General features: G+C 31.5%; 1 long non-coding RNA gene across 2 annotated transcripts; it reads right to left on the reverse strand.

The window, feature by feature from the left end:
* On the reverse strand, nucleotides 1–25,100 carry LOC142320994 (uncharacterized). Of its 2 annotated transcripts, none has more exons than XR_012755539.1 (3): nucleotides 24,989–25,100; nucleotides 18,519–18,651; nucleotides 1–263 (listed from the first exon to the last, which is right to left on the reverse strand). It is a non-coding gene; the product is annotated as an uncharacterized LOC142320994 (long non-coding RNA). The 2 variants fall into 2 exon arrangements; XR_012755540.1 differs by lacking the exon at nucleotides 1–263 and adding an exon at nucleotides 12,966–13,209.
* Nucleotides 25,101–26,669: the final 1,569 nt, after the last annotated feature.

The raw sequence follows: 26,669 nt of genomic DNA on the forward strand, positions 1-26,669 counted from the left end.
TTTGCACATGCGCACATAGGAAGCTGTACGCAAGGCTGCGACGGAGAGAGAGAGCACTGTCGCTCCCACAGTGTCGACCTTGGAGTGCTGGTGAAAGGTAGTTTTTTTTTACTCCGCGTGTGTATGGAACGTTTCTTGATCGTTCTCTTTTCCAGTTCAGTCGGTGGAAGGAATATGAAAGCAGTTTAGTTGTTTTTCCAGTAGCGATCAGAAGATGGCGGAAAGCAAGTGCTCTTTGATCGCTAAATCAGCCCAAAAACACGCTGGAAGGATAAAAGAGAAGGTAATTAGTAAAAACTAATTATGTATTTGTTGCTGTGTACATAGAAATTTAAATCAAGCATCGTTGGACTAAAGTGTTTTTAAGCGGTCATTTTATTATGTTATTGTCTAATAGTACTAAAAAATATTACCTGTTTTGATATTTTAACAGTTTTTTATGCCTAAGCGCTTAAAAACCGTGTACCATATTCTTGAATGTGATAAAGTGTCGAATTAGGTTCGACAATTAGAATAGCTTCCAGCTATTCTATTTGATTAATTTTTTTCAGTTTTTTTATTTTACATCAAATTTAACCGTGGCCTCGAAAAGGCCCAGAGAAATATTTTCTGTAGCAGCACCCTCAGTAATTTTAGCTACGAACTGCCATTGGAAGGTAGTTCGTATTAAAATACAGAATCCGACTGAAATAATCCCCGATTCCCCACCGCTGCTGGTGGAGCGCTAATAGTACAGGGTGTAGTGTCAGCACATCATTTTGTAGCGGATGTCTTGTCATTTCAATTACAATCACGGCACGGAGCGGTTACCATCGCAAATGGTGATTCTTTTGTCAACATGCAGCGATTATTTCGTTCACAGTTTCGGCTAGGTCGACACGCCGCAGTACCCGATAAGAAGAAAATTCAGTACTGGTGTCCAATTTTCGAGCTACCGGCTCAGCTTTGAAGAAGAAATCACCACGTAGACCACCAAGCGTTCGAATATATGAAAATATTGAAACGGTGAGACGCAGTTACACAATCTCCAGTCGCTCAGTTCTTAAACACGCTGCTGCGTTACAAATATCTGTTCGAACTGTAAGGAGAATTTTACACGTCTTTCATCCTTATAAAATGATGGTCGTACAGCAGGTAAACGAACGCGACTGGATTAGCCGTATTGCTTCTTGCCAGGTCATTCGAAAATGTTTTCGGTGAACTCGATTTCAGATGAGGCACCTTGACGAAGTTGTTAATGAACAAAATGTTTTGGGCTTGGCTCCATCCTATATGTACCACTCGTTTTATAATGGAAACCCTTTTGCAAGAAGCCGAGAAACAAAATTATAACGCAGCATGTTTAGATAACGTTCAGTGTTCACTGTCCAAAAAAGAATGGTCCTATTACCCCACGACTTGAAATTCTTGGAGTGTGATGCAACTTTCACGAAACGCGTGTAGATTTTCGAAAGCCCCATCCACACGTGCTTCATGAAAAGTCGCATCAGACTCTCTCAAGTCATGCGGTAATAGGGAGGGCTATTCTTTTTTGGAAGTGAAGGGTGAACGTTATCTAAACATGCTGCGTTATAATTTTATTCCTCAGCTTCTTACAAAAGGGTTTCGATTAGAAAACGAGTGGTACATACAGGATGGAGCCAGATCGCATACAGCAGCTAATGTTGTTCTCTCTGCATGAAACGTTTAACGTAAATGTCATTTCAGACCGATTTCTGATCGTTTTGCGCGTGGAAAGAACTGGTCCTCGAAAAGTCCTGATTTGAATCCGTATGATTTTCATTGGGAATTTCTGAAGGAAAAGATTTTCCCTAAACATCCTCGTGCAGTGCTGGAACTGCGAGTGTTGATCATTGAGACGTGCAACGAGATAACCGAGAATGTGTCGTCGAGTTATTAACATAGAAGTTTGTGTTAAAGAAATTGCTAGACGTGATGGTGGTCATATTGAACACGCGATAAGCAGAACATAATTTCCAGGCATACAGTAAACACATTTTTTATCAAAACAAAATTTTGGATCATTTCGTGCGCCACTCGGTATTTTCAGAATTATTTTCCTAACTTTCTTTTTAATGGCGATTTCATACACTTTATTTATAATTTCGCGATAGAAAAATTTTGTAAAAATTTTTTTCATACGGTTTTCAACGACGAACCGTTTAAATAATATGAATATGAAACTTTGACCGAGGACTTTTTTAAACGGTTAAACTGTCCTCTTCCTCTAAATTTTGGTAAGAGATTAAAAAAAAATTACGATCAGGGTTTAAATTTCTAAGTAAAATAAATACAGAGATGAAGCACCGGAGGGAGTATATTTGATTACAGAGCTATTAAAGGGCGATTTATTTAAATATTTACGTCTTTAATAAAATTTCTCGAATATTTTTAATATTACGTTTTTATTAATTTGGGGAATTAATAAACAAATAAGAAAATAATGATGTTGAAATTTATAATTACGAGAGAGATTCTATTGTAAGCTCAATTTAAATGCCAGGACAGAACAGCGACATTATCGGCCTCCGTGGCGCATCTGGTAGCGTCTCACCCTTTCATACGGAGGTCCCGAGTTCGAATCTCGGTCAGGCATGGCATTTTCACACGCTACAAAAATTGTAGTTCTGTAGGTAAAAGTTATGAAATTATAATACTGTTGTTAGGGCCGACTGTCGCCGCTTGTACTGCTACACCTTCGGCTAGGTATCTGGTGAGATAAATCTCGCGGCTACACCGGTCGGCCGACTAGACAAATGAAATTACTTATATGTAAGTTGTAAAATTACAATACTTCAGTTAGCCTGACCGTCGACGCTAGCACTGCTACATACACCTTTGACTAGGTTCATGGTGCGTTAAGTCTCGCGGCTAGAACAGTCTGCCGACCGTACAAGAGAAATTATACCCATGTAATTTGTGAAATTACTGTATTTTAGGTAGGCCCGACTGCCGATTAAACGATTCTTAACTTTGAGGAATTATATACAACTTTAACACAGATTGAGGCTTTTCTTAATTCCCGTCCCGTATTTTGTGTTTCTACAGACCGGAAAGATCCAGAACGTTTTCTCATTTGGTCTCCGTTTACTTCCTTGCCTGAGCCCAAATATTAGAAAATTGAAGTCGATCGTTTAGGTCGCTGGCAACTACTTCAAAAACTTATTCGGTCTATTTGGAAGCGCTGGTCTAAAGACTATCTGCAATATTTACAGCGACGAAATAAATGGCATTTTCCATCGTTGTTGGGGATTTAGTTTTAATCACCGACAAAGATAAGCACGGCATTGTGACCCGGTTTATCCTGGTTCTGACGATCTACTGAGGGTGGCTGATGTAAATGGTGGCTAAAGGTCTACCAAAAAGACCTATACGTAAACTATATCTACTGCAAAGGATTGAATTAAAATAATATATCTTAATAAGTAATAACATATTTTTCAAGGTCGTAATAATGTCTGTAACAATATTTTATTTGATTTATTATTTACGGTTCGTTATTATCGTGTAATATCATTTGTTTTGTACTCTCATCGTATGTTTGTCGATTGATATTTTCTTAAATATTGTATTAATGTATATTTTAAGATGCGTACTTATATTAATGTAATTGTATTTTCTTTCAATTGCTCCCGTACTATTATAAAATATACAGACTATTATTCGACATACGTACAAGCATACAACATAAACATACATATACACAGAAGATATACAAACAAACATTATCGGCTACATAGGCATTAGGCTATTTAAGCTACTTTTCGTTGCATTGAGGCACTAAAATGGGTCGTTAATCGTTTGCTTGAGGGTTATATTCCCGTGCTTTATTTATATTAGTAACGATATAAAGGTTATACATCTTAACCCATATGCTTCACGAACATTATCAAATAAATCCTAGATCTATGCGATGCTAGATGCAATTTCCCATTGTCATCGCTATTGCTCTGGCCAGTGGACACATCTTGACGCATAATGCTTCACAACACTATCAAAGAAATCCTTGATGTATGCGACGCTAGGTACAATTAATCTAGAGGTTTAGCCTATTCTAGATAATGTACACGTAATCCCCCATCGAGTTAAGATAATTCGTAATTCCCCATGAGTTAAGATACATCTTAACTCATACGGCTCCACGAACAACATTATAAAAGAAATCGTAGATCTATCCGATGCTACGTACATACTGATTAAGATTAAGTTATATAACTTTATCATTAAGTTATGTAATTACTTATAAGTAAATACGGGTTGTAAACCGATTTATATATTATGAAATTTATGATTCAGTCTAAACATGGATTTAGGCATTTATTCCTATTATGATATTGTGGCAGTATGCGTATTGTTATTTTTTGTTATCTTGTTATACAACATTATGATTATACAGAATGAGCAGCATAAAACCGAACCCGTGACGTAACTGTTGCAGAATCGGTAGGTTATGATACGGATAAATTAAATAAAAAGGACATAATTTAAATGTTGCATTTATTTACCTCATTCTTGCAAAAGATGTTCAAAATGACCAACCTGGTCATCGATGCACTTTTGTGCTCGACTGATCTTTTTTTTTTTTTTTTTGGTTGTTTGTGGGCGAAAAACGCTTGGGCGTTATCATCGCCCGGTAGTTATTATTAAAAGGGTAATATAACTCCAAAATAATAAGCTATACAAGGTGTAAACGTAATATTAATCATATAATAAAAATTGACTAAAACAAGCCGAAAAGGCAAAATAAAACTCAAAACTAATATCACAGACAAAGTGATAAAAACATGGTGGGCATTGAAGTCTCCCACTATTAATGATGGAGATGGTATTTGTGCGAGGAGGTCTGAGATATCCAGAGCACTGAACTCAGTGTTCGGCGAGAGATATAGATTGCAGATATGCAACTTGAAGGGGGACAGAGATCTTCACTGCAACAGCAGGAACGAGAGTGGTCAGTCGAATCCTTGTAGCTGATACCTTATCCCTCATGAAAATAGCCACTCTACCGTCCACTACACAGTCGAATCTCTCACAAAAGTATCCCCTGAGTGCGATTGGGTCATGTCGCAGAAGATGAGTTTCGTGGAAATACATGAAAATCGGATCATGCAGCTGCGCCAGTACTCCAATATCTGCAATGCGGGACCGTAAACCCGAACATACCCCTGAATAATGTTCATAAAATTAAAATAAAGTAAAAAATAAAAATATAATTATAATAAATAATATATATACTCAGGAAACCATATAGAATTCAGTTGTAAGTGATTCTATTTTTCTTTCACCTTAGATAACTCCGACGCCTTTGAGTCGGGAGGTTCCTCAACCATATCCTCCAGTATATGGGGTGACGGCGGAGGAGATTTATGAGAACGGGATGTCGCTACTGACATCCCAGAGGGGTGGCCATGCGGGTCACTTTCGTAGGGACCTTGTTAGTCGGCTTACCGCCGTCTGTGGTAGCCTCTGCCCGTACCGGCAGCACGTTAGGAGCAGGAATTTTTTAATGAACCGCACTGTTGGATTCAGTTACTGTGATACAGGACTTTTCACTCACCCTTGTCAGCCCGGAAATAGTGGCTGTCGGCAACACTTTGGGAGTAGGAACGTTTGTACGGAACACACTGATGGATTCCGTTATTGAGACGCAGGACTTTTCACTCATCCTCGTCGGCCCGGAAATAGTGGCCGTAAGCGAAGAAACCTGATCATAAAGCATCTGAACGAGCTTCTTAAGTTCCGTGCAGGATCCGCACTGTGGAGCATGAACAGGTGTAGCAGTCTGTTTTGATGCGGAAGTGGCGAAGGACATACCAAAAGGTTAAGAATGACTAAAGTGGTCCAACCAGGCTGTTAAAGAAAAAAAGCTATTTTTACTATTAAATATTCATTAACCGACATATTTTTAATATTTCTCATCCCGCAAAATGAATACGCCATTTTTATTGATCTCCACAACAAGCCAAGTTACGTTGACTTTATAAAAAATAAACTGCCGGCCTTCGTGGAGCGAGTGGTAGCGTCTCGGCCTTTCGTCCGGAGGTCTCGGGTTCGAATTCCGGTCAGACATGACATTTTCATACACGCTAAAAATCATTCATCTCATCCTATGAAACCATACCTAACGGTGGTCCCGGAGGTTAAAAAAAAGTAAAATTAGGTTCTGTCTATATTTAGTCAGATGGCACAGGCTACAGTAACATGTTTTAATCTTTCCTCAACAAGAAAAATGAAACCTTCATTTTTCCGTGTGTATTCCGTCGGATGGCGCAAGCTATTAGAGTTCAGAAAATACTAGAAAAAGTTATTAGAAAAAAGCTTTTCAGTAAATTATAAATAAAATTTTATATATATATATATCTGTGTGTGAAATATATGAATAATTAATGATTAATTAATTAATTTTTTGTGTATTATTATGTTGAAGGTAATCACAGTAAAATTACAGGTGAATTATAATCGGCTGGTTTACGATTATGTACTCGTATTTTCTAAATAAAATTCTATATGCGTAATTTTCTATTACTAAAAACAACGTTGCCACTTTTCTTCTGATTGGGAAAAATCTTTGGATCCGAGGTAAAATTTTAATTTACCGTTAACATTTTTTTTAATAATTCCAATGAGAAATTTTTTAATTTACAAGCTGGATTTACCGTAAAATACATAGTAAAATACGGGTTTGAGATGCCCCCCAAAATTACAACAAATAATCAACAATCAAATGAAGTTTGAACCTGAGGGTCTCTTTTCACGGGTTTATTCGATACATTAAAGAACGGCTACTCACAATGATGAATGTGTGTTCACGTTAAATTTACATGTTAAAACAGTTCATTTATTGAAAAATTCATGGTAAATATATGTTTAAGGTGTTTTATTCATTGAATAGTTTGATGCTGTCATGGGGATCCCCGACACTATTAATAATGATTTTTCAACTTCAAAGGGAACCGCTGTTTTACTATTATATTCTCATCGAATCCGATCTTACATCGTGAAATTTAACTGCTATCACCATTATTAAGTGTAAATTTTATTATGATGTTTGGTCATCATTACTTTCAGCGATAGTGTAATATATCATTGATTATTTTTTAATGTAAACAATAATCATTATTAAATGTCTATAATGTCAGTTTAAACTTCAAAATCATTGTTAGTTCTTTATTAACTATTCATCACATCGTAAATAAAACAAAGGGCGTATCTCAAAAACGGTGCGTCCTAGGGCAATTATAACGCAATTTAGAAAGGGAACTTTGCAATTCCCTGGAACTATAGCCGGTAGTTTCATGCATCTAGATCCATTATTAGAATCATAACTTTCATAGAAAGCAAAGTGAAGTTTGAACCCGAGGTTTTTGTATTACTTGAAAATTACTAAAAGATTATCGTTAAAATAAATGTAATAATTTTTTATTATAGAAACCACCAAAGTAGAATAAATTACAGTATAATAAATTAAAATGCGCCTCGAATCTATCGGATGCTAAAAATTGATTATTTCTTAAAATAAATATATTCCTACACGTACACAACTTCTTTCTTAAAATAAATTACGTATTAAGGACCGGATAATAGAGTGTAACGTAGACAAACTGCTCCTATTTCGTTGTAAATATTCAACTGTTATTTTGGTTGAAATAAGTAAAGTATATCCTTTAACCGAGTTTTTTAATTATAGAGCCTAGAATCACTGAAGATGAAAATATTCAATGCAATACAATACAAGGTGCCACGACTCTATCGAATAATCGGATATTAAAAATGAAATATGTGAAATAAAAATATTAATATGTACGTAACCGCTTTAAAAAATAAATTAAGTAACAATTACCGGAAAATCGACTCTTACGTAGATATTAATTTCAAAATATATACATTTTGATTGAAATATTTAATCGTTATTTTCGTTAATGTAAATTAAATATTTTTTCAGCAAGTAAATTAATGCAACATATATTTTTTAATAAAAAGCTTGAAATCACTGAAGAGGAGCTTACTTCAGTGTAATGTACTACAAGATATCACCACCATATCGGATAAAATACGATAAAAATAAATTATTTTCGTTAAATATGTAAAATAAATATATATATATTTATTCATATTATATATTTAAATTAAAAAATAATATATATATATATATACACGATGTAAGACTCGAACCGATGTTCCTTCCCTTTGTAAGATCCAATTATTTCATTAATTAAATGTTTATTTGGATATAACTCTGGACCCAATGAAAATAAGTACCACTTAGGATATATCATTAAAAAGCTCTCAAGGAGAGCTTATTACTGCAGTTAATAAAAACTCCAAAATTCTAACTTTGTGGGTTTATGGACTTTTTTGGTTCAGTCGATTGCAATTAAAAGGAGAGGTGCACAACTAGATTTTACAACAGTCCAAAATCCAAAATTTAAACGTGCTACAGCTAATCGTTTTTTAGTTATGCGAGATACGTACGTACAGACGTCACGCCGCAACTACTCAATTTTAAATCGTGTGATCTGTCAGGAAATTTGATTAAAATTCTATAAGATAAAAAGTTCATTAAAGTTAAAATAATTATATTGAACAATTTTTTGGAATTTAAAAAAAATGGTTATTGTCATTTTGTAGACATCCCAACACCGTAGGGGAAGACAGCCGCCTTGTTACGCTTCCTGTTTCCACACACCACAACCCATTCTTAGCCCTGATGGGCTTTAACGGGAGCATTTTTTGGACAGTATAGTTGTGACGATTTATACAATGAGAATGTCATTTTTAACCCAACCTGATTTACCTGCGGGAAAAAGGGGAAAAAAGAAAGGGAAAAATGGAAATAGGGAAAAAGTGAAAAGTTAAATTTTGTGAAGTTCTGTAACATTCATTTTGTTAATGTTTTATCAGACTTTCAATTGTGTATCTCCTTAAGATGTAACTGATTTTTCTTTTACAGAATTGATGAGGGTGCGCGCGCAACGCACACGCAGTCATCGCGCACTCTGATTGGTTGACAGAATGGTGGGAATCTTTAAAAAAAATCACAATCGTCGCCTTCCGGTGCAAACGCCACGACGACCAGAAACATCCTCGAGGTACGTCTAAATTTTTATTCACACACACACAATGACATTCAAATATATATATAAATATTGTATGGTAGGTGTGCCGTCACATACTAACAGTGGGACTATAATAATTAGAGAAAAACATTTAATTCACACACACACAATCACATATATGTATTTGTAAAACGTCACAAGATGGTCGAAGTATACTAATATATATTTCATTTTTCTCTCGCGCATCTTTATACAACTTTTTTACGCAATATACCCGAGAGCTGCTGTAGCCGATTGGCATAAGGCTTTAATCAAATTCATCATGGCACATAAAGTACATAAAATTTTGTTTCATTTTTTTTATTGTTATTATTAAATTTATTATTTATTGTAATTTTTTTTTTACAATCGGAGGTTAATAGTTATTAATAAATAAATATATTTAAATTAAAATAAAATTCGATGTACTTTTCATTTTAAAAAAACGTGTATATGCTTTAAAACGTGTAATACTTTAATTAAGTATTTCCAGCCGATTTGTTTCATTTTACAAATATCAGCTGATATTAGCAGAGGAAGTTAATTTTTAATTTGAAAATAATATCAGTCGATATAATTTGTCGTTTCGTTGTTAATTATTAGTTATTTTATTATTACCAATAATACAGCTTTGCTATTGTCTGCATTATGAATGGAAAATGCAATAAAATAGATCGTGCATCGCGTTTTATTATTAACACTATTTTTCCATCGTTCCAAATTTGAATGCTTAAAACTCGATGACGAAGGCGTTAACAGAAAAACGGCGTTCACCACTGTTTTTCTTGTAAAATTTTAAACCGAAATCATGTATCATACGTCAACCTTCCTATTTAAAAGTTAAGTTTGATTCAATATGGCGGAAAAAAATTAAAAACCCAACATAATGCAGATTTTTTTAACCGGGGGTGAACCTCATTCTTTCTCCCTCCAAAGATCTTTCAGGTATGCAGCAGTATAAAGCAGTTTCCATTCTTAAATATCATATATTCTTAAATATCTGTATATAACACTTATAACCGCATTTCAAATGCTTTATCAGTCTTGTACAGAAACTGTAATATTGATCTGAAAATGTGTGCGTGCGCGCGAACACGCTTTTTTTCGAAGTATAATAAATTTACACATTTTTTTTTTTAAGAAGGATTCAGTGATTATATATCTTCTTCGCTTCCGTTGCCCCAATTTAGCGAATATACTAGCTGCAGAGGCATGCGTATGGCACACTCTCCGCATCTAGACCTTCCAAACGGGTTGCCCTGGCGGGTGGCGCCTCGAAATTGGATTATTAGGTGTCCAAAACTGATTACCTCTTGTGTAAAAATATTTTTTTGAATGATAAATATTGATATAATGAAAGTAAAATAAGAAATTTAATTCTAGAAATTGATACTAACGAATCGGGATTTTCCGCCAGTGATCGGTACATTCAAGCGCCTTCTTTTTGGTTATAATTCATTACCTTATGAACAAAAACAATCGCATAAATAAATAAAAAATATAAATTAAACGCACTAACATAATATAAAAATTCATTTTAGGACGGAATCTCAGAATGGATTTGACAAGCTTTGACGGTGATATGCAACATTATGTGAAAGTCATAGCTTCAAATTAAATATTTGATGTTTTTGCCGATTTTTTCTTATGCATATCTCAACCCCCACTCTTTAGGCCATTCATCACGCATAAGAAAAAATTATCAAAAACATCAAATTTTGAATAGGAAGCTATGACTTTCACATAATGGTACGCATCACCGTCAAAGCTTGTCAAATCCATTCTGAGATACCGTCCTAAAATTATTTTTTAATGTTAGTGCGTTTAAATATAACAGCGGTGTTTTAAAATAATTTTATTTTCCAATTTTCAGTCTTGATAAGTATATAGTTTACAGCTTCGCTAGCGCACAGGTTTGCCGGTATTCAGTGAAAGATCGGATCGGTACGTTTTACGTCGGGCGAGTGCAATCAAAACATAGGGCTAAACGAATTAATTTCTGGATAACCAAGATCCGGTCGATCAAGTGTGTACCAGATTCGTTAAACAGTTAGCGCTCGACCTACCGATACTTGCGCCGTTTGAATCGTAAAAATTGGACGAGCGGTTGCCCAGATATTACGGAGGCACCCCATCGCACCCCCTCCCCAATTTCCGAACGGCGCCCCGGGGGCACTTGCAAATATTATCATCTGATGGGAACCACTGTGAGCGGATGGGGTTATCCAGGTCCAGGGGGGTTGAGAAAATTTTCTCAAGAGCGCTAGGACTCACGGTTTTCGAGATATTTGAAATTTTCTTCCGAAAATTCGGATCCTGTTAAAAAGTACTGAGTTTTTCCAAAACTCCGATAAACATATATATATGCGGTATATCGATATATACCGCATAATTAATATAACAAGTATACACCTGACCACCAAGAGACATGTACTGACGAATCGAGAGTTTTCATGAAGAGTGAAGTATACTTCGACCATCTTGTGACGTTTTACAAATATATATATGTGATTGTGTGTGTGTGTGTGTGTGTGTGTGTGTGTGTGAATAAAAATTTAGACGTATCTCGAGGATGTTTCTGGTCGTCGTGGCGTTTGCACCGGGAGGCGATGATTGCGAAATTTTTCTTTTTAAGATTCCCACCATTCTGTCAACCAATTAGAGTGCGCGATGACTCCGTGTGCCTTGCGCGCCCACCGTCATCCATTCTGTAAAATAAAAAAAACCGTTACATTTTACGCGCAAAAACTACCACACCCAAATAAATGCATTTTTGTGTTAAACACTCTTCTCACCGTTCGCGAATGTAATTCGACAACAGATGGTGAATCTGACGTCGGATTAAAAATAATGAAGATGGACAACTGAATATAAAAATAGGAAAAGATTATGGAGGTAGAAGAATTCTGTTATTTGGGAAGTAGAATTACTAAAGATGGACGAAGCCGGAGCGATATAAAATGCCGAATAGCACAGGCGAAACGAGCTTTTAGTCAGAAATGACAGTTAGACATTTTAGAATCTGTTGTTGTCAGGTCAAAGTGCATCAGAAATGTAAAAGGCCTCGAGTCATTGTCTATGATAGGCAGTGAGCTCACTGCCGAATGCGGATCAGAGCAGAGAGAAGGGTATGTTTTTATTAGATGCTTTACTAACTTTGTAAATGTGCTTCTTGATTTTTAAGTAAATCAAGACGACTTTAAGTAAATTGAACTGTGGAACAAAACTGTCGTTGTTGCAGTCAACACTTGTTTTGTTAGCAGGAGGATAGTATTTTTGGCGTTTGGAGACACGATCAAAAATGATTTGAGTGCATCGTCTAATTGAAGTTAGATATAGGGAGAATTTTTGTGTGAAACCTTCGGTGTTAGCAAAGACCGGACCTAATATATCCCATTTAATAAAAAACATCATGTCTCGAAATTAATTTATAACAAAATTCATTTTATATTTAGCAATTGTCATTGATATTAATTAACAAATTAATACCTTATTCTGTCTTAGAGAACATAATACTACCAAATTTTTTTTCTTAACTGAAAAAAATAAATATCGGTGCAAAAAACAAAAGTTCAGTTCTGTTAATTATTATTGCAAAAAAATTCTGTTAATTTTAGACTACATCGGCAATTCTGAAGACGTAATTTTTTTTATAAAATAATATTTTAATATGGGTAAAGGCAAAAAAAAAAAAAAAAAATTGTTTTGTAATTAGTTCCTTCTTTTTATTTTAAATTTATTATATTTTAAAGTGACTATTTATTGAAAATTACTAAGAAGTTATGTCAGGAGGGATTCATTAGAAAGATTAAACAACTGTAATAACATTGACCAATCAGAAACACAGAAACGTAATTAACTTGTTTTTCAATAATTATGTCTATTGTCTGTAGTTGTTTGTTTTAACTGTGTACGGATAAGATACGTCATGAGGGAGCGCTTGAGTCTCTAGTGACTACACAACTCGATATGATTGACCAATCAGAGACAGAGAACGGTAATTTAGTTGTTTCTGAACGTCATACGCAGTAAAAGACCGTCGTATCCTTTCAGTTGCGTCGTATTCGTTGCTGTGTGCGTGTCGTCGTTTGAACAATGAACTTTGAACAATCTACTAGAAAAGAAAACCACACAATTTAGGACATTATTTTAAGTGAGGGACATTTATTTTATTGTATGCAACATAGATTTATTATTATTTTTAATATATCGGTTTTAAATTAAACATTTCTTTCTTAATTTACAGTTTAATGAAAAGGAAAATTTAACGTGTTTTTTTAAAGCACGTTGTTACAGTTTATTTATTGATCTACCGTAATTTTGTTTTTTAATGATTTTTTTTTTTTTAATTTAATATCTATTATACATAAATAATAATCGTACATTTTACAAAATTTGTTTAATTAAAAAAAAAACAGGGGTGATGTAATCTTTCTTTTTGAAATGGATACATCAACTGGAAAAATTTTTATAAAATTAATTACTGATAAATTTTATGTAGGAACTAAAATTAATTTCATTCAACAAAATGCTATAAAATGTATTAATATTTTCAATACTTTTATAGGAATTGCCTATTTTTATATTGCATCTGGATAAATTATCTGTATAAATAGTAAATGTAATTTATCTGTACTGAATAGACATGTTTTATCTTGCGCTTCACTACCTTTGTCTACTGAAAATAAGTACAAATACGTTAGTACAATGAATATCTCCCAGGAAATATCAAATTTTATAGTTTGATGTGTCAAATACTTTAATTATTATTGCTGAAACAGCAAATATTTTTTTGAAACTGTATTAAGAGAATAGGAAAAAAACAATGTGCAGTTTTATATCATATTTAAAATATAGTTATAACTTTTTAGTTTTTTCAGATCATAATTGTGTTATCCTCCCCACTAGAACAATCAGAATCTTCTTTCATACAAAATCATTGAACTAAATCTTATTGGACATCCACACATTTTCACATCTATGATGTTTAATTTCTTTTTTCTGTAATTCTCTAGAAAATTCTAGAAATAAAAGCCAATTATCATCACCTCTACAAATATTTTCCATTATTGAAGATATATTCTTCATTTATTTCTCAAGAGTTTATAATAATAAGAAATTATCTTTTATTTATTAAAGTTAATTTAAAATTTATTTTTGTTTCCTATGTTTCTAAATTTTTCCTGGACGTCAGTTGTAGTTAACTGCATTCATTTCTGGGTCTCTCAATTGTAACCTGATAAAGAAATCTTTTGTAAAGCTGTTGTATTGTGTAATCAACCAATCCTGTTTCAAATTTTTTGCCTAAATTTATTTTAATGTTGTACAGTTCACTGATAAATACCAACAGTATATTCTACTTCAAATAAAACTTGTTCTAATCCATTTTTAATATTTTCATTTGATCCATTACCATGTTTAGTGAATTGCCAACCGGCACACAAATTTCTGAATACTGTAATACAATCAAAAAAGTTTAATCATATTTTTTAATTATTTTCAAGCAGGTGCAAATTTTTTTTCTGATTTTACAGGAGACTAGGTAGAAATAAAAATAAGGGCATAATTTTTTTAATTACTCATTTTACTTCTAAATGAATTATAGTCTACACTTTAATATATTTTTTATGTAATAATCTTAACTTTGTTAGGTTAGGTACTTTGGTGGTTAGGGTATGTCCTATATGTCCTATACCTCCCTTGTCGCTACATTCATATAAAAAAGTTAGCCAATTATTTTAAATAATTTCTTCATTGAAATCGTTTTCAATTTTTTACTCTGCTTTTACTTTTCAGTTACGATTATTTTACTGAATTTATTTAATTATGTATAATAGACATTTGTAAAACTTCATACAGGAAGAAAAATACAATCCCATTTTATATTCATGCCTTTAAGCAAGTAGTCAAATGACCATATACTGTAAAGGTTCCATATATTTTCATAATAACAAGTAGTACACTGTAATTTTGTTCTTTATATGAATTTTTAATGGTTTTTTAATGTAATTTAAATAATACAATTTTTAATAAAATATTAATAAGCATTATTTTCCTAACCTTTTAATTAAATATTTAACTGTAACCTCTTTGGAGAGAGATAAATGTTTTTACTATGCATATTTCATATACAAATTATGTTAACGTGGTTTTGTTGGCTCATACACAGTTATTTTATGATATACATAAAATAATTAGGTAGTTTGTAATTGCATGTACTTGTTATGTGGCTAGTAATTTCATGCATTTTTATGTAGCTTGTAATTGCATGTTTTTTTTATGTAGCTTAGATATAACTGTTTTATCATAAAAAATTGTTTTACTAACATTAACTTACTAACATTAACTTACATTAACTAACATTAACTTACTAAGTTTTGTTGATGGGTATTTTATGTATATCATTCATTCTGCTGTATGTGAGTTGATCTAAATTTAAATATAATATAAATAGTTTTTCAAGTATTAAATTAGAACTGTGTCTTCAAAGAGGTTAAACTATAATATAATTGATTTTAAGAAACCACTTAACTGGCTGTTTATACAATTTCTGCTGTTTTCATTAAATTTATTATTTTTACTACAATTTTTTTTTAAATAAGCAGAATTTTTTGATTTGCCAATTCATAGTAATGGCTTTTTTCAATCGTATTTGATCTGTTTATGTAAAACAGTCTTGCATCTTATTTTCTTTGTGAATTAGCGTTTATTTTATAATTACACTAAGTAAATAACCATATTTAACAACACAGTTAATTCTAAAATGACCCTTTGATTATCTACATATAAACAAATTTATGAATATAACGCATAATCAGATTTTTTAGCTTTCATTTAAAAAGATCTTCTATCGAACCATAACCATCTAATGATACATAAAACTGTTTTTGACACCATCAAACAGTATTTGAAAGTATACTGGTCTTCTGTAGAGAATCATCAAGGAACTATTACAGTATATCCGTCAGGAGTCATTTCAGTTGTATTTAAAAGGCCCATCACTATTACCGTTGATAATTTTTACAGGAATGTTAAACCTAAAAATACACTACATTAAACCTTTCGTATGAGCAAACTATATATATATAAACCCCCTGGTTTTATTTAGTCTTCTACAGTATATGCCATATCTTGCCTGGTGGTTATCCACTGAAATTATTAGTTTATTTCTATAAATGTATATTTTTTATAAACCATTTTCCAAAACCATCTAAAACTGAAATCGAGCACATTCTCTTTTCTTATAAGAGATTAGAATTTGTGATTTAATTGGTACCAGTCACCTGTTATTAATCATTTTGCACCTCCCACTGTTCACGTATAAAATTTGATTGTAATTATATTTCATATAGTTGATGAAAAAAGACTTCCTTATGGATTACTGAATAATAAGATTTAGTTTTTTTCTGTAATTCTACAGATAAAGGGAACTTCAATATTACATTTAGTATTTGCATTATTTAATACCGCCTTTTCACTTGGATTGTCATCAATTACAACTTCGTTCCATTTGCTATTCATTAGTAACTTTACCTTTTTTCTGTAATATAAATTATAGACTTTTGTTTTTCTTATTCCAACTGGGATTGGCCATATTATGCTGTGAAAATGCCTTCTTAAGAGAATCTTAAAAGAGGTAATTAAGAGGTCTGGATGGTAATGCATACATCTGCACAAGTGCAAAAGGGAAAAAAAGAAATATGGAAAATAAAGTAAATTCATTATGATTAAAAACTCTCAGAGTAATTGATTTCTTTGAAAAATCTTCTATTTTAATATTGAAAATAATAGAAAAATCCCATAAGTTATATTTCTTCATATCAATAACATTTTTCTGTTTCGTTTTTAGAAATACAGTTTCAAATTAAGTAATTGTAAAAATACACATATTAGAGTATTATTATACAGATAGCAAATTTGCAGATATACTTTGGCACAGTTCAGGGTATATTATTTTAGATTGTTACTCAACAGCTAGCAAATCTGATATACTCTGACAGTTCAGGGTGTATTATTTTAGTTCTTGCTTCACACGAAGCAAATCTTATATGCTGTGACAGTTCTGGGTATATTATTTTAACTTTTTCCTTAACGGGTAGGAGATTCGATGTGCTCTTGCACAGTTCAGGGTGCTTTATTCACATCAGAGCTTATTAGGTACCAAATATGAAACAATTATTTTTAATTATAATTCTTGATTACATATTGACAATGTAAATATCTATGTTGTATGCAGTGAATAGTTCTCGCGAGTTTTGGGTACATAAAGCATTCGTATCGCGTCGCGACCGTATTTCATCATCCCGATATCGTTCATCGGGTTTTCGGTTTGGGGGGTGCTGTGTATATAAATGTGTCTATATATTTGGGGGGTGATATATAAATATGTTAATGTTAGAAATAGTTTATTCATAATATTTATAGTTATTCTATGTTTGTTATGTTTCTTTGTCTTTTCAGCTCATCACTTCACTTCACTACCAGTGGCTGAAAGTCCTCCCTATAAATCATGTAAAAATTCCTTTTGTAGTTTAAATTGCTTTATATAATTTTATTTGAAATATTAATGAGTAGGTTATTAAAATGACCTTTTTTACAAATTATTTAAATTTTATTCATTTCATTGACAAAATTAATAATTTTAAAAAAGTTCAAGAAATTAAAAAAATAAGTAAAGATGTAGAGGCAATTTCTTAATTAACTGTAGCTTTTAAATCTGGTTCACATAGGACATTTATATTTATTTTTATATATCTATATATATATTTTATATTTATTATATTACATAAGCTTTTTCTTAAATTTTTTTGGTAGGTGTTAATCAAATTAAGGTTAGAGCATATTTATACCTACTTACAATTTTAAGAATTTTTTATTTTATTTGAAGTATTTGTATTTTATTTTATTTTATTTTGAATACCCCTTTGCTTTCCCCAATCAGCGTTCAGCCAGCCAGCCACCTGCTGCAAAGAAGATGCATGCTTGCATGTTAGTTTAATTTTTTCAAACCAGGGTCAGTTGATTTTAGAGGTGCCATAATAAATTATTTCATTTTATTTGCTAATTTTTTTATTAAAAAAATTAACTTGCTTGCAAAATTAGGTAAATCCTAAGTAGAATGATTATTTGAAAAAAATCCATCTAGCATAACACAGTAATTCAAATTACTTCAAAATTTAATCATTTTTATATGTAATATATTTGCCTTGCATATTAAAAAGGCATGAACTGATTCTGGTTTTTAGTGTGTAATTATTTTATATTTTACATATTTTTAAATTGTTGGGGAAATAAGTGATTGGTGTAAATAAAGTGTGAAATTGAAGTGCAATCAAGATCAAATTGTGAAATTAACGTTATCTTCCTCACTACAAAAATTTACAAACTATAAATAAAAATGAGACTTGAAATAATGCAGATTACCAGGTTATATTCAACATCTCGTCAACTTTTCACTTCCTCCTGCATCCTATATCTTCAGAGTACCAGATCAATAGATTCTTTCAGCTGCTCGATGGATTTGATCCTTGGATTAGCCGTGGTGCTGAATGTAAAGCTGTGTAGCCAAATGGTAAAATATTAAGGTACCACTAATTCTTTACTACATCATATATATTTCACAATAATACTAGTATTTATTAAAAGCCACTCCATCCATTTATATAATGTTTAGCTTCAGTTAGAGCAACCAAGTAATGGAGCTACTCACTCTGTGGCTTCAACCAGCCACTATCACTTACCTTGTACCATGGGCCTGGGCCAGGGCCAGGGTCAGAGCTTTACCTAGTGTAGTCTAGTGGTTAACTCATCATTGCAAATCAAATGATTTCAAAGTCGAGAGTTCTAAGGTTCATATCCTAGTAAAGACTTTAAATGGATTTGAATACTAGATTGTGGATATCAGTGTTCTTTCATGGTAGGGTTTCAATTAACCACACATTTCAGGAATGGTCAACCTGAGACTGAATAAAACTACACTTAATTTGCATTCATACATATCATCATCCTCAGAAGTAATACCTTATGCTGGTTTGAGGCTAAACAGAAAAAGAGAGGGTCAGAGCAATGTTTTAGACCCCAGTTTATATCATCAATAGGTAACTTTCTCTTTTGATACTGCAGTTACTTTTATTTCTAACTTTTTTAATAATTTTATTAAAAATTAAATGTCATACGAAACACAGAAATTTTGTGTGGCAAATTACAATATAAATGCAATAAAGGAAACATAAGTATAATAAAGAGCAGAAACTTTGTATACATATCAACAAATGCCAGTATCTGGTCAATGGCTAATTTGTTTCTGATATATATATTTTATTTGAAATATAAACCACCAAAACACACATTTAGATAAGTTAAACTTGCCATATTAATTTACACTGATTGTTTTTCACAGTACCTTGCATCTTCAATTTGTATTAAATTCTATTTTTATTACATTAGAACTTATTCTTTTTAATGAGTTCTCTTGTTTAACATAAATTATAATGTTATCTATTGTGACATTTTAAATGATATTATGAACATAAATGTAGTTGTGAAAATATTTATAATAAAAAAAAAATACAAATCATTAAAAAGAATAAGTTATAATTTAATACAAACTGAAGGTGCAAGGTACTGACTGCACAAACCGGTTATTGTAAATAAATAAGGTAAGTATAACTAATCTAATTACTGTGTTTAGGTGGTTTATATTTCATATAATGTTAAATTTTATATATATATATATATATGTACGTACAAATTTTATAAATTTTGTTAGTTACTGCAATGAAACTTATAAGATTATCTTAATTTGTTGGCTTATATTTCAAGAAGACTGTTATTCATATTTTAAACCTTTCTTATAATATTTTGAGTATTTATCAGTTAACAGTATACAGTAACAGATTTTGAGAGATTTCATCGTGTAAAATGAATGAAATAAGAATCAAACTATTGTCGTGACAGTCATCTTCACTTAGATATCCCCAAACTTTTAATTATATTTGAATTTTATCTACATTTACAGATCAAGAACGGGTTTTGATAGATGAAACAAAGCGATATCTTCATTTAACATATTATTTTAATAGAAGATATATTGTGTGAAAATTTAGAAGTGGTTTCACGAGTTTTTTCTTTTTTGATATGGAAATTCTGTTTAGTCCTTTATTGTTTTGCTTGCTTTGGCAATGAATGGCCTGACAATTTGAAAATTGGCTTTGAAAATTTAATGAAACCATGCTCGCACCTCTTTGTCAAAACTTGTTGTAGAATATACTTACAAAGTAGATGGTATATAAATAAATATTTCATGAATTTTAAATACCAGAGCAATCAAAGCAAGTGGAAACATATATAAAATTGTAAAAATAATAAGAAAATAAATGATGCAGTTCATTCTACAAAAAAAAAAGTATGATTTAAAAAAAATAATATAAAAATTAGTAAAAGGATCAGGAGGTATACCAAACCGACATCCTGTATCGATTTTTGTTACCATTCAACATTATTCTTAGGTGAAAATTTTAGCTCGGCCAAATAGGTCCATATAACACACATTCCTGGATGCGATATAGATCTGTTACCATCTATATCAGTGAACCTTAATTCAGAATAATTTTTTGCTTCTATTCTTGGTAAAAGCGCTCTGATCTTGTACGACAGGAATCCCTGCTCCCTTAAAAGAGGCTTAGAATTTCTTTGAGCGAGTTGTCTTGTTTAGCTATCCTTTTGTTGATTACTCCTTTCTAACCTCCATTTTTTCCTTTATTTTCTTCCACCTTGATCTATTAAAATTGTGCTTTTCAATGATTTCTCACTGGATATCTAACGATGTTGGGGATGTAAAAAATTCAGTGTTCTAGGTATCAATCTAGTCTGGAGTAGGGAACAGCTTTTCTTATGTACCTAGCTAGCTAGCGATTCTATTTCTGTAAAAAATCGCTCTGTAAATAGTTCTACCTCAGGCAATTTATGGAGTAAAAATGGACCACCTAATCATTGCTAATAAATATTTTTTTAGAAAAAAGTCAATGCTATCATAAATGAAATGAATTTTAATAACTAAAATAAAACTAATTTCACAACTGCTAATTGAATTTGTCTTATTTTCTTTTGTTTCAGGTAACTCAACGGTTCATTTAATATTCTAAGGGAGAGCTGCCATGTAAGTGGCCCTCCTTACATTGTTGTACTCCCTTTTACTGTAGAATAATTTTCTATTAAAGGTACTTACTTTTGTTATTATTGTTTAATATTATAAATTTGCTTGTTAAATATAAGTTGTTTAGCTTTTAAGTTCATAGTATAATATTCTGATAAAATCGAGGTAGGTCCCAAGTCCCAGTAGGGTCCCCTGATAGGAACTTTCCTGTAGGAATTTTTTATATGTACTTTTGTGTGTTTTTGTTTCAGGTTCAACATAAATTTTACATTTTGTTATTATTGTTTAATATTATAAATTTGCATGTTAAAAATAAGTTGTTTAGCTATTAAGTTGATAGTATAATATTCTGATAAAATCGAGGTAGGTCCCAAGTCCCAGTAGGGTCCCCTGATAGGAACTTTCCTTAGGAATTTTTTATATGTACTTTTGTGTGTTTTTGTTTCAGGTTCAACATAAATTTTACATTTTGTTATTATTGTTTAATATTATAAATTTGCATGTTAAAAATAAGTTGTTTAGCTATTAAGTTGATAGTATAATATTCTGATAAAATCGAGGTAGGTCCCAAGTCCCAGTAGGGTCCCCTGATAGGAACTTTCCTGTAGGCATTTTTTATGTGTACTTTTGTGTATGTTTCTGTTTCAGGTTCAACATAAATATTATATTAGAATTACTTAGACAAGTAGTGTAAATTAAGTTTTATGAAAATAAATGTAAAATTTTGTATATGCTGTGTATGTTTTTCAGGTTCAACGTAGATATTACTTTATTATTATTAGGTTAAGTTGTGTCTGCGATCCCAATCCCTAATAGGGTCCCAGTAGGTTTCCCCATTGATAGGATATGATATGATTTTTTCAATGTTTTTGTGTCGCATGGGAACCATGTTCTGCCTTGTGGTTAGGTCCAGTTCCTATGTCATAAAGGGGGAGGTTTTTTAGTCGGTGAGAGCCCGACACTACCTCTGTTGCGGGCGCAGAGGGTGGCTGGTAGAGCTTTTTCCTCCTCCTACGCAAAACAAAAAAAAAAAAAAAAAAAAATTAACAGTTCATATTATGTACATTACTAATCTTTTTGCCAAGTGATTTTGAGTTGTAGGTGCTGCACAATGGGAGTATTTTAATTCACGGAAGCTGTGGCAAAAAAAAATGGTTACCGATTCTCAAATGTAATATTGAAAGTGGAAAATGATTTTGGAAGATAAAGAAAATTTTAATTAAAGTGACTATCAACCGTAGTTTCAAATATGGATTGAATAAAAAGTAAGTACCGTGAATGTTTAATAGAATTTTTAAAACTCAGCAAAACATAAAAAAAAGTTATGTATATCTAGAATTGTACATGATGATTTTAACAAATTTTAGGTGCTGAATTCAAAACTTATAAAATTTTGTGTAATACATCGAATTTTTTGATACATACGATTTATTTACCAATAAATGCATAATCAGTGTTATAACAATATTTCAAAAAAGTATTGTCAAATATTAATTGCAATAAATCATATCTTCATTTTTCTGTTTGGCCTCCGGGAATCATCTTCAGGTATTACTTCAGGGGATGATATGTATTAGTGTAAATGAAGTGTAGTCTTGTACAGTCTCAGGTCAACCGTTACTGAGATGTGTGGTTAATTGAAACCCAACCATCAAAGAGCACCGCGGTATCCACGATCTAGTATTGAAATCCGAGTAAAAATAACTGAAACTCGGGCTTGAACCTCTCAAATTCTAAATCAAAGCTTGCCGAATCCATTCTGATACCGTCCTAAAATTATTTTTTTTATATTTTAGTGCGTTTAATTTAAGAGTGGTGTTTTAAACATTTTTTTTTACATATTTTTTATTTATTTATGCAATTGTTTTTGTTCATATAGTAATGAACTATGGATACTACCAGGACTAAGGCGATTAGTCCAGCATATGGTCTTTTCAGAATGTTTTTTCGTAATTGCTTGCTCTTTGGTACACTATTCAGCAGCCGCTAAGAGGTGCGAAATGTGACATGAGGACAATCAGGTTTCCGGCTGCTCGTATCTCACTGCGTACCGTTATCACATTTAAGGCTTGTCTGACAAGGAATTAGATGTCAGAGCTAAGTAGATAGATTAGTTTAGCTTATTCTAATTAGTTAGGGATGCACTGGCGAAGAGGTCGGTTTTATAATCTGAAGAGTCTCATGGGAAAACTCAGGTGAGTTAGAAATGAAGAGGATGTAGGGAGGGGAGTAGAGGATGTAGCATAATTTCAGTAACAATGTGAACAATTGTAGGAATTCTTGAAGGCAGTCGAAGCGCCTCTCCAGCGGTTCGCAGACGAGTGATATCAAGGCTTAATGAGATTAGGAAAATGTTCTCTGCTTTGCCGAACAGATTTAAGAAGCTTCCCTCTAAACCAACTGAAGTCAAAGCAAAAACTCAACGCTGCCTTACAGGCAGCGAGAGGTCAGCTTTGAAGAAATTCACCAAATTTCTTCATAACAAAAAGCATAATGATAAATTTAATAATTTATTTGTGGATTGAATTATGTGTGAACTGTATATCATTAAACAAAAAATTATGCTAATATAACTTGTAGACTTATCAGCAATGTCAGATGGAGGACTTTTATCCCAGAATTTAATCGTGAATAGAATCTTAATTTTCATCATATTAGATTGGAAAGGAAACTGTAACCTGTGAGTTTTCAATTTAATTATTAAAATATTAAATGTGCAATACAATAAGTAAAAAATTAATGCAGAAAAGTGGTAACATCAATGTACATTTAAAAGTGTCCAGCAGCTCTTAGGAATGGGAAGACATTTGTAACAAAAGATTAGAAGGGATCTAGGAAAACAAAAAATTCCATAGATTTTTTTAAGTTCAGAGAAAACATTTAAAAGGATTAGGAAAACTTGGAATTAGCTCATTGCTTCTTGATTCTACAAATCTTTGTTTATAATATTTAAAGGCTTAGCTCTACATTATAGCTTATGAGAAATTAAATTAAATTATATGAAAAATAATTTGTCTTGAAGATCAATACAATATTAGTAATGAAGTGATATTTGGATAACATCAAAAGTTCCAGGTTAACTTCAAATCTTATATTCGAATAAGAAAAGAAGCATATCCGGATTTTAATGTATCTACCAAAGAGAGAATCTGCTAAATTTTCAAGGGAAATTTTAAGTTTTTTGGGATAAGAGTGACATCTCAACTTTCACTGTTGGGGAAATGATTTTTATAACCACCAATATTCTTATGCAGAATTTACAAAATTTTCTGGAGTATTATAATTTTCAAACAATATATATTTTTCTTTTTGGTGAAGAGAAGTGAAGAGAATAAAAAGCTCATCAAATGAAAATGCCTTTAAATCATAAATTTTAATTGCAACTTGCCTGTAAATTATGGAAATAAATAATCTACTTTGTTATTCACTAAAAATTTCTTTACCTGCATCTGCATGTAGTTCCGCCTTAACTTAGTTTAAAATTATATTTTAATAAATGATGTCATTTTGACATAATAAAATTCTTAACAGTTAAGCCAAAAAATGTAATTTTAATAGAACATATGAGATGAAGAGGTAATAATGATTTGAAAATTAACATAATCATCACAGTTTACTTATTAACTAGTAAAGAAATATTCTATTTTAAACCAAACTTTTGGCATTTTACAATGTTGTTCAGGAGAGGTACAGTGGTGGAAAAGTATCAAACTATAATTTCTAATAAAAATGAACTCACCTTCCAGCTGCTGTTGATGTAGCCTATCATTGATAGCATTACTTTGTTCTTAGTAGTATATTAAATTCTTAATTTTACAAATTTATTATTTTTCATTTTACCTTCAAATAACTTTTGTGAACAAAAAAAAAAACAAAAACACAAAAAATTAATGGGGATGTGGTGGTTGTAACTTTTAAAATATATAAGTTTATATGTAAATTACAGTATAATACTATTGCAAACAATAATTCCATTTTAGAATTTAATTTTATCTTCACTGTAGTTATTCTCTCTTTTTAGAGCTTAATTTATTGTTAAATTTATTACAAAATTAAGCTTTATTTGTCACACAACTACTAGTATATCAGAAAATGTAATAACTATATCAAATATTATCAAGATACCTCAAAACTTACTGAGAAATAGATTTTTAAAAAAACAAAAATGGGATAGATAATATAGTTAAATACATAGTACTTTTGATGGTAATAAATGAACTTTTATTCTGTTTTTCATATACTGAATCGCTTCTTAAAGTATGTTCTGCATTACCTATCCAAATGCTACTTGATCAGAGTAAGATGTGTATTATTACGTACTTAAAAAATCATACTCAAATGAGTGATAACTAAAAGAAAGTTGCCAGCTTAACAGTAAGTGCACCATTATATTGATAAGGTAATCTAATTTTTATATTTCCATTAGCAAACACTTTTAACAAGACGTAGCCATTTTTCAATTAAGGAAAATATTTTAAATTCTTTAAGATAAAGCTAAATTTGTTTTTCAGTTTTCTGCGATATTTATAAAACATTTATTTATACCAATAAAAGAATTTAGTAGCTGTGGTATCAGTATCAGAGGAGAAACTTGCTTTTTTAAGTTGTACCACACAAATTGTGAAATAGTCGAAATTTCATCATTATTTATTGAATACACAAGTAAATTTAGGTCCTCGCTTCAAGATGTGGAATGCGGAATGACTCAAGGAAAAATTTTTTGTTTCCTTTAAAATCTAGAGCCGTTCATTACAACTCTTTTCACAGATGATACAACTGTATCTATTTCTAAGGATAGTTTTTAAAATGGAATTAAAAATTGCACAATTGGAGCTTTAAAAAATTATTCACTGGGTGGATTGTGGTCACATTGTGATTCTCGGGTAGACATAGTGTTTCATGGCCAGAATTCCATTAATGATATTGATGGTATTTTTGTTGTCCGCAAAGGAAAACCTCAGGGTTTTTTATTTTATAAATTCTTTATAAATTCTACAAAACTGACTGAACCGTTTTACACTAACTGTGTAATCGTTATTGAATATTTATTATGCCTAAATATTTTCTCGTATAATGTGTAATGTCCAATTTTTGAGCTTTTTAAAAACATTAGCTTTTAACAGAGAAAAAACATGGGCTATCAGATCATTACTGATGGATACTTTATGAAAAGGTAACTGTATAATCAGTTACACATCAATTTATTTTACAATTAACAGATTTAGTTTTACAGAAACAATATTGTTCTATTGATGAATTTAAAAAAAAATACAATATGATTTATCTGCGACCACTTCTACACGTACAGATATTTGTATATGCTCAAAATTTTTTTCAATAGCGATTTCTTTACTGTTATTATTTTGTAGTAATATTTCATAATTAATTTATTTACCTTAACGTCATTCCATGTGTTTGAT

Source organism: Lycorma delicatula, chromosome 3 (genome assembly GCF_047948215.1).
Source record: "Lycorma delicatula isolate Av1 chromosome 3, ASM4794821v1, whole genome shotgun sequence".
Classification (NCBI taxonomy): Eukaryota; Metazoa; Arthropoda; class Insecta; order Hemiptera; family Fulgoridae; genus Lycorma; species Lycorma delicatula.